Source organism: Parambassis ranga, chromosome 8 (genome assembly GCF_900634625.1).
Source record: "Parambassis ranga chromosome 8, fParRan2.1, whole genome shotgun sequence".
NCBI lineage: Eukaryota > Metazoa > Chordata > Actinopteri > Ambassidae > Parambassis > Parambassis ranga.
This window is the reverse complement of record NC_041029.1, coordinates 13,728,910-13,744,370: the sequence shown is the minus strand read 5'-3', so window position 1 is coordinate 13,744,370 and position 15,461 is coordinate 13,728,910. Positions and strand designations below refer to the sequence as shown.

General features: G+C 45.0%; 1 protein-coding gene across 1 annotated transcript in view; it reads left to right on the top strand.

The window, feature by feature from the left end:
* LOC114439964 (uncharacterized) overlaps nucleotides 1–15,461 on the top strand; it is a 176,079-nt gene that overhangs the window by 36,291 nt on the left and 124,327 nt on the right. The gene's annotated exons all lie outside the window — the stretch shown is intronic.

Below are 15,461 nucleotides of genomic sequence, written 5' to 3'. Positions count from 1 at the left end.
ATTTTAGAGTAGTCAATGCAGATATAAAAGGTCTGCTTACCTTATTGTTGCCGGCACGTGTCCTCTGTCTGTTCGTAATCGGCCCTTGTGTTCAATTGACGGATCTGAGGATGATTTTTGCCCTTTGATCCCGGACGAGCCCCCAATTGTTGTGACCTAATCTGGTCACCCCGGATTCCCAGACTCCGTCCCCGATGCACAGAACATTGAATGAAAACCAGTACTGATCAGTTTCAGTTTCGCCTTTATAAAGGGAGAATGCACAGCTCAATACAGACCCCTCGATCTGCTCCTGCAGCTGACCATTTGCATTCTGTCCGTCCCATGCATTAGGCTCGTTTTATTAATCTTACAACAAGGTGTGGTTACATTTACATAGAAAGGCATAAAAGGTGATGTTTTTCAGTGAAACATGCATATTCAATAATCACAAGGTGGAAGGCGTATACGAAACTAAAAGACATTGAAGTTCTCCCACTCATATTACTGATGTGAGGGTGTGTGTGTATTTCACAGATCCTCCTGTTACGGCCTTGAGTATATCTTGTCTTTCTGGCAAGCTTGTGTTTACATCTCTGGGTCAACTTAGGGGTTTGCAGTTCGAATTTCTAAACTAACCATTAAACATCAGAATGCTTTATGACCTCAGTCAGAGGTCACGATCTATGAGCAACCATACACTTTTACCATATGTGCAGACAAACATATATTTTGACCAAGTTTGACCATATATTTCCACAGTACGTACAGCTGTGTCCCATGACCATATGTTCAGTTTTCTGAATTAGCTTAGCTATTCCTGCTGCATGTTGTGTGCACTGAGGGTGTCTTTTTTTCCATGTACATCAGTATTACTCTCTCTCCCCCTTTTCTCTGGAACAGGATGCCGTTTGCACAGGTATCCGTTCCAGAGACATCTAAATAGAATGGTAAAGTGTAGTCTGGTGTGGCTAGTTCTGCTGCTGTAGCCAAAGATTGTTTCAGTTCAATGAAAGAGCGTTCAGCTTCCTGTGTCCAATTTAGGTGGGCTGTTAAATTACACATGCCATGTTCTCTAACTAGGTCTCTAAGTGGCTGTATGAGACCAGTGTAGTTTGCAACGTAGTGTAAAAATATCTCTACATTCATGAGCCAGAGGAAGACAAAAGAAAGCATTAGCCAAATCTAATTCACAAAGGTTCAGATGTGTAAACCCGGAATGTCACAGGCTCACAGTTCACTAAGCCCACATCAGTGGGGCCCTCTGCTCATAAATGTGTCGGTAAGTCATTAATCAAAGCCTGAGCAAGAGGGTGATCTATTTTTTCTCTTCCATGATATCTGGCAAGCTGTTCGTGTGCTAATGTAACAGTGTTAGTAGCTGAAACATGTATTCTATATGCTTTGGCAAATGGAGAGTACATGTTTTGTGCTATAGGTGTAGGTTGCCAATCTGTTTGAGCTATGGCACGTTTAACCATGCCACCTAATTCTTTTGCCTGATGTTTTGGATGTACAGCTAATGAGACGTGGGAATGCCCTTCGTCACTGATCATATACCAAGCCTGTTGTTCTAGTGTAAAATCCACACCAGCTGCTACGCCCTCAGATGTCACAAAAATATCTCGGACTAAAATCAACCAGTTTTTCTCCTCTAGGGAGCATGTGAAGTTATCATGATACCAATCAGTTTGCCGCCTGCCATAAAACAAAGTCACATGAGGGGGGTCAGGGGGAGTGACATATGGCTCGAGCTGGGCTATCCAGGGCTTCCACTGCAGGTAGGCAGAGAGGATTCCTGGGTCGTGTGGTGTTTCTGCATGTAACAGACCCCAGTAGATGTCCGCACAAGGGTCAGCTACAGGTCTCACAAGATACTGTCCACCTGTGTCAGAGGCATTACAGTGGAACATGGTGCCGTCCGGCAGTGTCACTGTCAACCCGTCAGGGCTGCATAAAATAGATGCTCCAAACTTAATCAGCAAGTCTCTCCCCAGTATATCCAGAGGCACTGTGGGTGAATATACAAAACAGTGTAACACAGTCTGATGTCCCAGCTGAGCAGTCATTGGAGTGATTATAGGCAGAGTCTGTTTCTCCCCAGAGAAGCCCATCACTGCGATAGAGTCATTTGACAGTTTCTTAGAAGATGTATGAATCAGAGTAGAACAGGTGACCCCTGTGTCTACCAGAAAAGGCAGTGTCTCATCTTCTACTCGCATAGACAACATCGGATCTGCCGCAACGATGTCATCAGAGCTGCTCTGTGGGGAGTGTCATTGTCGGGAGATGTTATCCCCTTCCTGTTCCCAGCCGGAAACAGAAAACTGCCCCTTCCATGGAGCTCCAGCAGGGCGGAAAGAAGCCCTTTGTACGCCCTCGACTGTGCTGTCCCTCTCAGCTGTACTGCCCCATAATGTATGGACAGTCCTTTGTCCAGTGTCCGAGCTCCTCACAGTAGTAGCAGCGGTCACGACTGAAGTCTCCCCTCAGCTGTCCCCTAGGCGGTCTACCCCTTCTGCGCTGGCCTCCCCAGCTGCCCCTCCCTGGTCCCTTGCCCCTGTATGACCCTGTGGGCGGCTGATCATAATTAGGATAAAATAGCTGTGGCACCCAAGGTGTGTCAGGTGGTGTAGTAGAGCCCTCAGTGGCCACCGTGACTTTATTAGTTTTGTCTTTCTTTTTGTCATTAGCTTTTTGTCTGGCCTCAGCCAGTTGCATTTTTAATAATTGAGTCTATAATTCCTGTACATCCTTACTTTGTGTGTGTGCTGCATCCTGGGCACGAGTCAAATGATGCACTAAATCCATGTATCATATATTGTCCCCATACTGCGTACTGTACTCTGATTTGGATTATAGTGACACTTATACACTCATACTCTGTACTTAACTACATTTAATGTATCTTGATTCCTCTGGCACAAGAATTTCCTTCGGGATTAATAAAGTTTTATCTTATCTTAGATGTCTCTCCCACACATTGGAATCACAATCTGCCATGTCTAGTTTACTTTCCATGGCATTTTTCACGTTCTCTGGGACCCCGTTTAGGACGGCGGTCCTGTACCACACCCTCTGAATGCCTGATTTAGCTGGATGACAACCTGTGTATCTAATCCATGCATCTTTACTTTGATTAATATATTCTCTTGGACTCTGTTTCAGATCCCATTTTAAGGTGGGGCAGGCTGCTCCACTAGGCACAGGATATAAAGGGCAGTATATTAGATTGTGTGTAGGGGGAGGGTCGCTACTCTTTTCTGTTTTCCCTTTCTTTGCTTTGGGCTTTCCTGTCATGAGGTGAGTTACACCCTGACATACCAAAGCCCATCTCGCCCACTGAGTTCTTCGCTCCTCCGCCTTCTCCTGCTCCTTTCTAAATTTTCCTCTCTTAGTCCAACCACACTGCTCTGCACTTTCCTTGGCCCTCTCTCTGTCTTACCTCGCTTCTCCCTCTTTTCTCCAAAACTCCTTCTGCAAACTTCCTCTATCTTTCACCATCAACTTTCACAACATCTTTCTGCCAACAACTTATCTACAGCATCCTTCATAAGAATCACTTCTGCCGCTGCAGTCTTAGAGTCATAAGTCTGGTTCAGTATGTCGCCTAAGACCGTCAGCTGTTCTTCTACCGTCTTTAGTGGGCTGTGCGGACCCCACCCATCGTCAGTCATGTCTCTGTGCACACTTAAGTCCATGTCGTCAGTCATTAAAGTCTTAATCTCGTGGTCACGTAGGAATTACAAAACTATAGTTTAAATTCAAATTTACAAAACTGCAGTTACAAGGTTTCTATATCTTCTACCAAACTGTGTACACATCAGAAAAAACAACTAATCCAGTTCATGAGTGAACCTACTTCAACAGACCACTGCTTTACGTTAACACCGGTTAGGTTTCCAGCAGTGCTGCTGCTTCAGCTCACACGTCCCTGGCACTCATCCACATTTCTCATTCATGCATTACCCATAATATGAGCGCATGTGTGTGTGTTACAGCTTCACTCTCAGCTGTGTGTCTCAGTAAGGGGTACTTTTGAACTCACAGGACTTTCCTCTGTTCTTGTAGCCGGTCCGACTACTCACAGTTCATCTGTTCTTGCCGTCTCTCTTTTAGAGAGGCTCACAGTCATAACAGTGTTCTTCACTGTCTAGATTCAGGCCGACTGAGAAATATGGCACGCTATGTCCCTAGTACTCAGTCCAGTGGATTTGAGACTAGCCTCTCTTCCACGACACCAGAATCTTATACGTCTGTAATTTGGAAGCCTGTTGACTTACTACAACTTCCGCCTAACTAGTGCGGTCGTTGTTTCAGTTTCCAGTCGTTCCAACATCCATACCATGTGTTTGCCTGTTCTTGTTCTATTCCTCTCTCTTTTTAGTGATTTAGGGTTCCTCAAGCCCCGGGACTCAAACCCAGCTTTTCCGGCCTCTCGTCAGAGCACCGGTGGAGTCGCCACACTCAGGATTTTGCAACCCCTTTTTCCTTTCTCTTATTCTTTATCTTTACTCTTACAAGAATTCTTTAACCTCTTTTTTCATTTCTCTTATTCTTTTGTTCCAGTCAATGTTCGTATAATTTACAGGCAGATTACTACTAAGGCTCGGGACACGTTACACTTTAGAGTAGTCAATGCAGATATAAAAGGTCTGCTCACCTTATTGTTGGCGCGCCACATGTCCTCTGTCTGTTCGTAATCAACCCCTGTGTTCAATTGACGGATCTGAGAAAAATATAACTACCTTTTATCCCCGTACGGGCCACCAAAATGTCGTGACCTTCCCTGGTCACCCCGGATTGTCAGATTCCGTCTCCTGTATTCAGAACATTGAGTGAAAGAAAATACCCTGGGTTTTGTAGTTTCGCCTTTTGCAAAAGGGAGAACACAGTGAACACAGGCCTTTCAGTCTGCTTCACTCCCGTCCATACGTGTTCTGCCCTTCCCCTGGACACAGGCTAGTTTTATTGAAAGTTGAGGTACATTTGCATAATAGATAAACAGTTCTTCAAGACCCTCGTTGGTATTCCCATATTGGGACATGTTGCCCCTTTATCTCCACCTACTAATTATCATAATTGGTCTAACATATTTATGACTATGAAACCCTTTGTCCCTTCTATGTTGGATGATTTATCTTACGTCCATGCCTCCTAGTGCTTCGGCCTTCACTGCATCAAAGAGTTCCTCCCTAACTCTCTGTAAGAGTTATAGATGTGTTTTTCTCTAAGTGTAAGCTTATATAATCAAATACATATGTGGTCTATATCATGTCATTACGTAAATAACCTTGTATACTTCACACATGATGGACTGTAGGACAGGACTGCTGCTTCTAACTATCTGCTGGGCAGGTCAAACATACTCACTGATGTTCAGCTCTGTCTTTAAAAAGTGATCAGCTCACAGAGAGGGACTGTTTTCTTCTTTGTCTTGACAGGTGTTGATGGTCAGACTCTGACACAATCTGAAGCAGTGCTGAAAAGTCCTGGAGACTCACACACACTCACCTGTACAGGAGCTGGATTCTCAGTAAGCAGCTACTGGATGGACTGGATCAGACAGGCTGCTGGAAAAGGACTGGAGTGGATTGCAACTGATACTAATAGTGCAAGCAACTACTACTCTCAGTCAGTCCAAGGCCGGTTCACTGTCTCCAGAGACAACAACAAACAGCAGGTGTATCTGCAGATGAGCAGCCTGCAGCCTGAAGACTCTGCTGTGTATTACTGTGCCAGAGACTCACAGTGACACAAACCATCAGCAGAGCTGAACAAAAACCCCTCAGTGCCTGAACACTTGTAACATGAAGCCACCAGAGGAGGCGCTCTCACTCCACTGATCAACTCACAGAAACTCTCCAGCATCCACCTGTCTTCTGTTTCCTGTCAGAGAAGCACTGAAGTGTTTCATAGTAACAGATTTAACCATTTTATTTGTTGTTCCTTAATCAGGCAGAGTAAGCGCCTCCCTCGTGGGGACAGCAGCCTAAGCAGGAAAACCCAGAACTCCACCTCCACCAGCTCACCAGGAGAACACTCAGAGGTTCTGATGCCAGCTGAGAGATCTAATCCCTCCAGCATGTCCTGGGTCTGACCTGGAGTATCCAATCAAAATAAACACCCAGAACACCACATCAGGGAGGGGTCTGTGGGATCAGTAGGACTCCTTCTTCACCTTGACACCCTCTCACCTCAAGTGTCCAACACATGGTTCTTAAATTGTTTCCACAACAGACATGTTTACTTTGCAGCTCTGCATCACATGATCATCAAATAACCTTCTTATTACTGTAACAGTAACATGAAGCAACAGGACACTGTACAAACAGCCAGCATGTTATCCACACAGCACATTTCCTCATCACAGAGAATCAGTGTCAGGACATGAGCCCCTCCCTCCTCGTGACGTCCTGATGCAAATCTTGAGTGTGTGCAGTGTACTTGTGTCCTGCTGAGCGCTCTGGTTCTCTGTGTGGAGCATCAGAGGTCAGACGTGCAGCCTCAGGATGATGAACACACTCACTCTGCTGCTGCTCGCTCTCTTTCTGCCCTGTGAGTCCTCCTGCTTCCTCCTCTTCCTCCTCCTATCAGAGCACATTTTGAGCCTCGCTCTGTCACTGACAGCACAACAAACTTCCCAGATGACCGTCTGACTTTCCTCATGCTTCCTGTCTCACTTTGTCCTCAGCAGGTTGTACAGGTCAGAGTATGGAGTCCATTCCTTCCAGTTCAGTAGTCAAACAGCCCGGAGAGACTCTCAGTCTCTCCTGCAGAGGATCTGGATTTGATTTTAGTTGTTGTTATATGCACTGGATCAGACAAGCTGCAGGACAACCACTGGAATGGATCGGGTTTGGTTCCAATACCCCCAGCAACAACCTCTATGCGAGCAGTGTGAGTGGACGTGCAGAAATTAACAAAGATAAAAGTAACAGCATGGTGCATCTGAGACTGAACAACTTACCGCCTGAAGACTCTGCTGTGTATTACTGTGCCAAAGACTCACAGTGTTTAAAGTGATCAGAGAGGCTGTACAAAAACATCAACAGTTGTTTCCACAGGAACCTACAGGGGGCAGTAGAAGCTCTGATACATGTTGTTGAGCACACTGACACATAAAGAGTGAGAACAGGAGGCAGCTGATGATGTGCTTTGTGACTGTTTATTTCTAAAGTGTGTTTTTCTTCCATTGAGCACAGCTGTTAAATAAAGTGTATAAATGAACACATGAGTCAGAACCATTTGCTCAAAGCAGATAATTGATGAAGACCCACCTCCAACTTGACCTCCTCTGTCTGACCTACAGCACATTTCACTACAGCCATACATATCCTGAACCACTCTGATGTACTTCTCTGTAACTCCTGACTTCCTCATTGAGACCACAGCTCCTCTCTCAGCAGCCTGTCATGTTCTTTCCCTAAATCCACAACGACACAATGCAGCTCCTTCTGACCATCCGAGCAAAAATTGCATCAGTAATTCTCTGTCTGAGCATGAAGCCATGCTGCTGCATTATACTGGTGGTTTCCCACCACTTCATTGTGTGGCTCATCAACTCATCAACTTTTTAGAGCAAAGTTGCTGATGTTTTTCCAGCAGCAGCATGATTGATGTGAACTTTGGATCATCAGCTGGATAGTGTAAACCCAGTGTTCATCCTCCTTCAGCTCTTCATGTTCAGTGAACATGTGTCTCTGTAGCTGCTGATGCTCCTCTGTGTTCACCAGCTAGCTGCTAGCTGTGTGTTAGTCCAGGAAACTGTGTCAATCCAGGAGGAGCTGCAGACTGCAGTCATCACTCTGAGCATCCCCTCTCACCTTTGTCCACAGTGTCATCAGATGAAGGGTTAAATTAAAGAGACTGACGTGCTCCTCTTGGTGGAGGAGAAGTCAATGCAAAGCTGTTCTCTCTTTATATGTGCTGCAGAGCTCAGTGTAACATGCACAGTGCAGACTGCACAAAGACTTTCACCATGATCACACCTCTGATTTTATACATTGTGTTTTGTGCTGCAGCTGGTGAGGACAAAAAATACTGCTGGACAAAAACACTGTTTGGAAGACACTGTGCTAACCAGCTGTTTCCATGTCTGCAGGTACTGAGGGTCAAACACTGACTGAGTCTGAACCAGCGCTGAAAAGACCAGGACACTCACACACACTCACCTGCACAGCATCTGGATTTGATGTTGGTGGCTATTGGATGGTCTGGATCAGACAGACTGCTGGAAAAGGACTGGAGTGGATTGCATACATCAGCAGTGGCAGTGGTAGCAGCAAGTACTACTCTCGGTCAGTCCAAGGCCGGTTCAGCATCTCCAGAGACAACGACAAACAGCAGGTGTATCTGCAGATGAGCAGACTGCAGCCTGAAGACTCTGCTGTGTATTACTGTGCCAGAGACTCACAGTGTTTAAAGTGATCAGAGAGGCTGTACAAAAACGCCACAGAAAACCTTTTTATGAACACCTGAAGGTGGCAGCAGAAGAATTTGGAAAACACTGACACACACACAGACACACACATTTACAGTCTTAAAGCAGCAGCTGACGTTGTGGTTCATCACTTCCTGTTTTTTAAAGCTTCCATCAACATGTGCTTTAACAGAAATGTCTCATAATGTTTCTATGATTGATTTTAAATATCAATATTGAATATATTGAGATTGTTTACATGATATAAAGGCCACCAAACGCTACAGAACAGAATCAATACATCTACTTTGAGTCTGAGATGAAGAAGCTGAAAAAACATCTGATTATTAAAATTCTTCAATATATTTAAAGTCATGAAATGAAGATGAAAATGTGCAGAAATTTGCATGAGCTGAGGAGTGTTTCTCTTTGAGGAGGAGTCGATGCAAAGCTCTGACCTCTTCCATCTTTTCATGTGTTGCTGCAGAGTTTAAGACTGAATCACTGACACACACACAGTGTAGAGTGAGCAGAGACAAACAGCTTTTACAATGATCAGACCTGAGTGTGTGCTCGTCTCTCTCATCCTGTCCGTTCACTGGGCTGGTAAGGATACACAGGTTTTTTTTTCTGACAAACATCAGCATCAAAAAAGAAACATGTCTGCTCACAGAGAGGGACTGTTTTCTTCTTTGTCTTGACAGGTGTTGATGGTCAGACTCTGACACAATCTGAAGCAGTGCTGAAAAGTCCTGGAGACTCACACACACTCACCTGTACAGTCTCTGGATTTTCACTAAGTGGTTGGTGGATGGGCTGGATCAGACAGGCTGCTGGAAAAGGACTGGAGTGGATTGCAACTGATACTGATAGTAGCAGCAAGTACTACTCTCAGTCAGTCCAAGGCCGGTTCAGCATCTCCAGAGACAACAACAAACAGCAGGTGTATCTGCAGATGAGCAGCCTGCAGCCTGAAGACTCTGCTGTGTATTACTGTGCCAGAGACTCACAGTGACACAAACCATCAGCAGAGCTGAACAAAAACCCCTCAGTGCCTGAACACTTGTAACATGAAGCCACCAGAGGAGGCGCTCTCACTCCACTGATCAACTCCCAGAAACTCTCCAGCATCCATCTGTCTTCTGTTTCCTGTTTATGTTAAGGAAGTTTGACATTATCAGAGAGGCTGTACAGAAACTACTTCCTGTGTTCCTGTGTAAAACATCCACTGACAGTGATCATTATTGATCACATGACACATAATCAAAAGTTAGTGACTCCTCTTTTCAGTCTATGTTTCAGTATTAAACATGATAAATATATCTGATCATAGAGGGTCTTTGTGTTAGACAAAAACAACATATAACTTTTTCACTGTATTTATGTCTTTATAATTAAGCTAAACCATGTGTTCAATACTGTGCCCCCACCTTCATAGGATTTAATCAGCTGATCTGCAGCAGGTGCTGCTGACCATCAGTCCTTGATGAATTGATCATCAGCAGGTGTGCAGCCCTCTGAGTGTCTTCATGGGGCGTTCTATGCAAATGTGTGCTCCCTTATAAACACAGCGTGTGTCATCCTCCTGTCAGCTGTAACACAAACAGTCTGTAAATCTGACAAAGTCTCTGATCACATCACAGAATGGGAGGTTTGACTTTCTGCACTTTATTCTTCATAGTTTGTGTTCATGGTGAGAAAATAATTTCTGCTTCAAAGCTCTGGAAATGTTTGCTCTGCTGTGATGGATGATGGTCAGAATGTGTCTGTTTGCAGGAGTTTGCAGTGAGATCAGACTGCAGCAGACCCCCTCTGAGCTGAAAAGACCTGGAGACACAGTGAAGATGTCCTGTGTCATATCAGGTTACAGCATGACGAGCAGAAATATTCACTGGATACAGCAGAAACCAGGGAAAGCTCTGGAGTGGATTGGGAGGTTCAAAGTCTTCAAACTTCCATTCATGGATCATTGTTGCTGCTTTAGAGCAGATCATGAGGATGTAGACGATCACTTTGTGCGTCTGTCTGCACACAAACAGCTCAACGAAATGATCTACCTCAGTCACACACCACCACGATCACCTCGTCTAATTGGCAGATCTCTTGATGATTTTCAACACTGCACATCATCTAAACATCTGATCAGCATGTTTCTTGATGGTCACATCACCTGTACATATTTATTGATTCTGCCCTGACTGCCACCATGTGGCCTCTCTGAAAATGTTCTTTACAGCCAGGAGAACAAGATGGTGAAGAAAAACACCCTCAGAGTTAACAGCACCATCTCAGTTGTATTCAGCTGCACCCAGGTGCAGGACAGGAAACACTGTGTGAAAGCAGCAGGGAGGTTGTGGTTTGTGACTTTTCCTCTTTTGGATGTTTTTCATACAAATAAGAGCTTTTCTGCAGCAGTTTAGTTCAATAATGTTCTCATCCAACCATCAGAAGATCATACAGAACCACCAATAAAGAAAACACACAGAAACAACAATCACAGATGGTGACTGACTGAAGTGTGTTGTCTTGTTGTCCATTGTGTCCTTCTCTATGCAAAGTGGACGTCCTCACAGCCTCCTATAAGACTGGACATGATGCTGTGAGCTGCAGCAGAAGAAGAGAAGCTCCCATCATATCAACATGTTGTCTGTAGCTCTGCTGCTGCTGCTGGCTGTTGGATCCTGTGAGTGTCACTGACAAACACACACTGACTCTTCACTGTTTATTACTCTGCATTCAACATGTTTTTCTTCACAGGTGTGAAGTGTGAACAGCTGACACAGCCAGCCTCTGTGACTGTGCAGCCAGGTCAGAGTCTGACCATCACCTGTCAGGTCTCTTATTCTGTTAGTGGCTGGTGGACAGTTTGGATCAGACAGCCTGCAGGGAAAGGACTGGAGTATATTGGACGTATCCGTGTTGGACACACAACAGTCGACAAAGATTTATTAAAGTACAAGTTCAGTATTTCTGCAGAATCTTCCAGCAACAGAGTGACTCTGAACGGACAGAATGTGCAGCCTGAAGACTCTGCTGTGTATTACTGCACGAGAGACTCACACAGTGTTTGAAGTGATCAGAGAGGCTGTACAAAAACTCCACAGAAAACCTTTTTATGAACACCTCAAGGTGGCAGTAGAAGAATTTGGAAAACACTGCAGGAAAAGGACTGGAGTGGATTGCAACTAATTCTAATGATGGACACAAACCATCAGCAGAGCTGCACAAAAACCCCTCAGTGCCTGAACACTTGTAACATGAAGCCACCAGAGGAGGCGCTCTCACTCCACTGATCAACTCACAGAAACTCTCCAGCATCCATCTGTCTTCTGTTTCCTGTCAGAGAAGCACTGAAGTGTTTCATAGTAACAGATTTAACAGTTTTATTTGTTGTTTCTTAATCAGACAGTTTAACCTGGACTCATTTGACTGTTAGACTGTGATCACCTGATTATTTTACCATCCATCCATTTTCTTCCACTTATCTGAGGTCGGGTCGTGATGACAGCAGCCTAAGATGGAAAACCCAGAACTCCACCTCCACCAGCTCACCAGGAGAACACTCAGAGGTTCTGATGCCTGAAGCTGAGAGATCTAATCCCTCCAGCATGTCCTGGGTCTGACCTGAAGTATCCCATCAAAATAGACACCCAGAACACCACATCAGGGAGGGGTCTGTGTGATTAGTAGGACTCCTTCCTCACCTTGACACCCCCTCATCGCCAAAGTGTCCAACACATGGTTCTTAAATTGTTTCCACAACAGACATGTTTACTTTGCAGCTCTGCATCACATGATCATCAAAGAACCTTTTTATTACTGTAAGAGTAACATGAAGCAACAGGACATTGTACAAACAGCCAGCATGTTATCCACACAGCACATTTCCTCATCACAGAGAATCAGTGTCAGGACATGAGCCCCTCCCTCATCCTGACGTCCTGATGCAAATCTTGAGTGTGTGCAGTGTACTTGTGTCCTGCTGAGTGCTCTGCTTCTCTGTGTGGAGCATCAGAGGTCAGACGTGCAGCCTCAGGATGATGAACACACTCACTCTGCTGCTGCTCGCTCTCTCTCTGCCCTGTGAGTCCTCCTGCTTCCTCCTCTTCCTCCTCCTATCAGAGCACATTTGGAGCCTCGCTCCGTCACTGACAGCACAACAAACTTCCCAGATGACCGTCTGACTTTCCTCTCTGCTTCCTGTCTCACTTTGTCCTCAGCAGGTTGTACAGGTCAGAGTATGGAGTCCATTCCTTCCAGTTCAGTGGTCAAACAGCCCGGAGAGACTCTCAGTCTCTCCTGCAGAGGATCTGGATTCACATTTAGTTGCTGTGGTATGAACTGGATCAGACAAGCTGCAGGAAAACCACTGGAATGGATGGGAGTACGTTGGGCTGGTAATAGCATTGACTATGCAAGCACCATGAGAGGACGTCTAGAAATCACCAGAGACAACAGTAACAGCATGGTGCATCTGAGACTGAACAACTTACAGCCTGAAGACTCTGCTGTGTATTACTGTGCAAAAGACTCACAGTGTTTAAAGTGATCAGAGAGGCTGTACAAAAACATCAACAGCTGTTTCCACAGGAACCTACAGGGGGCAGTAGAAGCCCTGACAAATGATCTTCAGCACACTGACACATAAAGAGTGAGATCAGGAGGCAGCTGATGATGTGCTTTGTGACTGTTTATTTCTAAAGTGTGTGTTTTTCTTCCAGTGAGCACAGCTGTTACATAAAGTGTATAAATGAACACATGAGAGACATAAACACAGAACAAAGTTGAAGCAGAGTTTCAGACAGAGATCCTTTCCTCATAAACACATGATGTGACTCAGAAACATTTGCTGTGTGTCTCATGTGCTGCAGAATGAAGGATGTGGACTCAGTGAGTGAGTGACAGCAGAGACCACTTCACACTGATCACACATGATCATTGTGCACACAATGAAAACACACTTCCTGTCACAGCACAGTCCGTCCTTCTTTGATGTCCTTCTCTATGCAAAGTGGTCGTCCTCACAGCCTGCTATAAATACTGGACATCTGCATGGATGCAAACTCAGTGTCCTCCTTTGTTACTCAGCTATATAGAGCTGAGCTCAGACTGTGGAGTTCACAGCACGTCAGCTTCACCATCAACCATGTTTCCTGCAGCTCTGCTGCTGCTCTTAGCAGCTGGATGTGAGTCTCTGTACATTCATCGCAGTCAGCAGGTTGTAACCTGATCATTGATCACAAAGAGAATGTTCTTTTTTACAGGTGTGAAGTGTGAACAGCTGACACAGCCAGCCTCTGTGACTGTGCAGCCAGGTCAGAGTCTGACCATCACCTGTCAGGTCTCTTATTCTGTTAACAGCTACTGGACAGCTTGGATCAGACAGCCTGCAGGGAAAGGACTGGAGTGGATTGGGAGTGTAGTGGCTTCTACAACATCCTACAAAGATTCACTGAAGAATAAGTTCAGCATCGCCTTAGACTCTTCCAACAACAGAGTGACTCTGAATGGACAGAATGTGCAGCCTGAAGACTCTGCTGTGTATTACTGTGCCAGATACTCACAGTGTTTAAAGTGATCAGAGAGGCTGTACAAAAACTCCACAGAAAACCTTTTTATGAACACCTGAAGGTGGCAGCAGAAGAATTTGGAAAACACTGACACACACACAGACGCACACATTTACAGTCTTAAAGCAGCAGCTGATGTTGTGGTTCATCACTTCCTGTTTTTGAAGCTCCCATCAACATGTGCTTTAACTCATAATGTTTCTATGATTGATTTTAAAGATCAGTATTGAATATATTGAGATTGTTTATGTGATATAAAGGCCACCAAATGCTGCAGAGCAGCATCAACACATCTACTTTGTGTCTGAGATGAAGAAACTGAAAAAACATCTGATTATTAAAATTTTCAATAGATTTAAAGTCATGAAATGAGGATGAAAATGTGCAGAAATTTGAATGAGCTGAGGAGTGTTTCTATTTGAGGAGGAGGAGTCGATGCAAAGCTCTGACCTCTTCCATCTTTTCATGTGTTGCTGCAGATTTTAAGACTGAATCACTGACACACACACACACAGTGTAGAGTGAGCAGAGACAAACAGCTTTAAGTTGTTGTATGTGTGTGTCAGAGGAGCTGACTTCATCCAACATGTTGTGTGCAGCTGTGATGCTGCTGCTGGCAGCTGGATCCTGTGAGCAGCTTTCAGTGGATTCATACACACATTAGAAATATTCAGCTGAATGATGGAGATAATGTTGATTTGTGTTTCCACAGGTGTGCACAGTGTCCAACTCATCCAGCCAGACTCACAGGTTGTGCAGCCTGGACAGACTCTGACCATCACCTGTCAGGTGTCTGGTTATTCTCTGACTGACAGCAGCTATGAAACACATTGGATCAGACAGCGTGAGGGGAAAGGACTGGTGTGGATTTTTCACAAAGGAGGTGGAGGAGGATTTTACCAAAATGAAGCGCTGAAGAACATTTTCAAGCACAACACATACACTTCAAGCAGTTCAGTGAAATTAACAGGAGAAATCATGCAGCCTGAAGACTCTGGAGTGTATTACTGTGTGCGTTGTCGCTACACAGTGACACAAACCATCAGCAGAGCTGAACAAAAACCCCTCAGTGCCTGAACACTTTTAACATGAAGCCACCAGAGGAGGCGCTCTCACTCCACTGATCAACTCATCAGTCATCATCATTCATCAGTCTTTTGATCCCTGTTGGTGCCCAGAATTCATCCCATGAAGAAGAAACACCTTCAGAGGTCAAAGGTCAGAAAGAACAATGATCCATAAAGTCATAAAGTTTCATGTGTCATGTTCATGTGCAAAGCAGCAGGACCGGATAACATTCCGGGACGAGCCCTCAGAGCATGTGCCAACGAGCATAAGGTGACAGATGTTCTCACCTCCACAAAACCTCTCCCTCGCCTAGAGAATTGTCCCCTCCTGCTTCAAGACCACTACTATCGTCCCCCTCCCCAAGAAGAGCCCCCCCTCGCACCTGCTTGAATGACTACAGGCCAGTAGCACTTACTTCAATC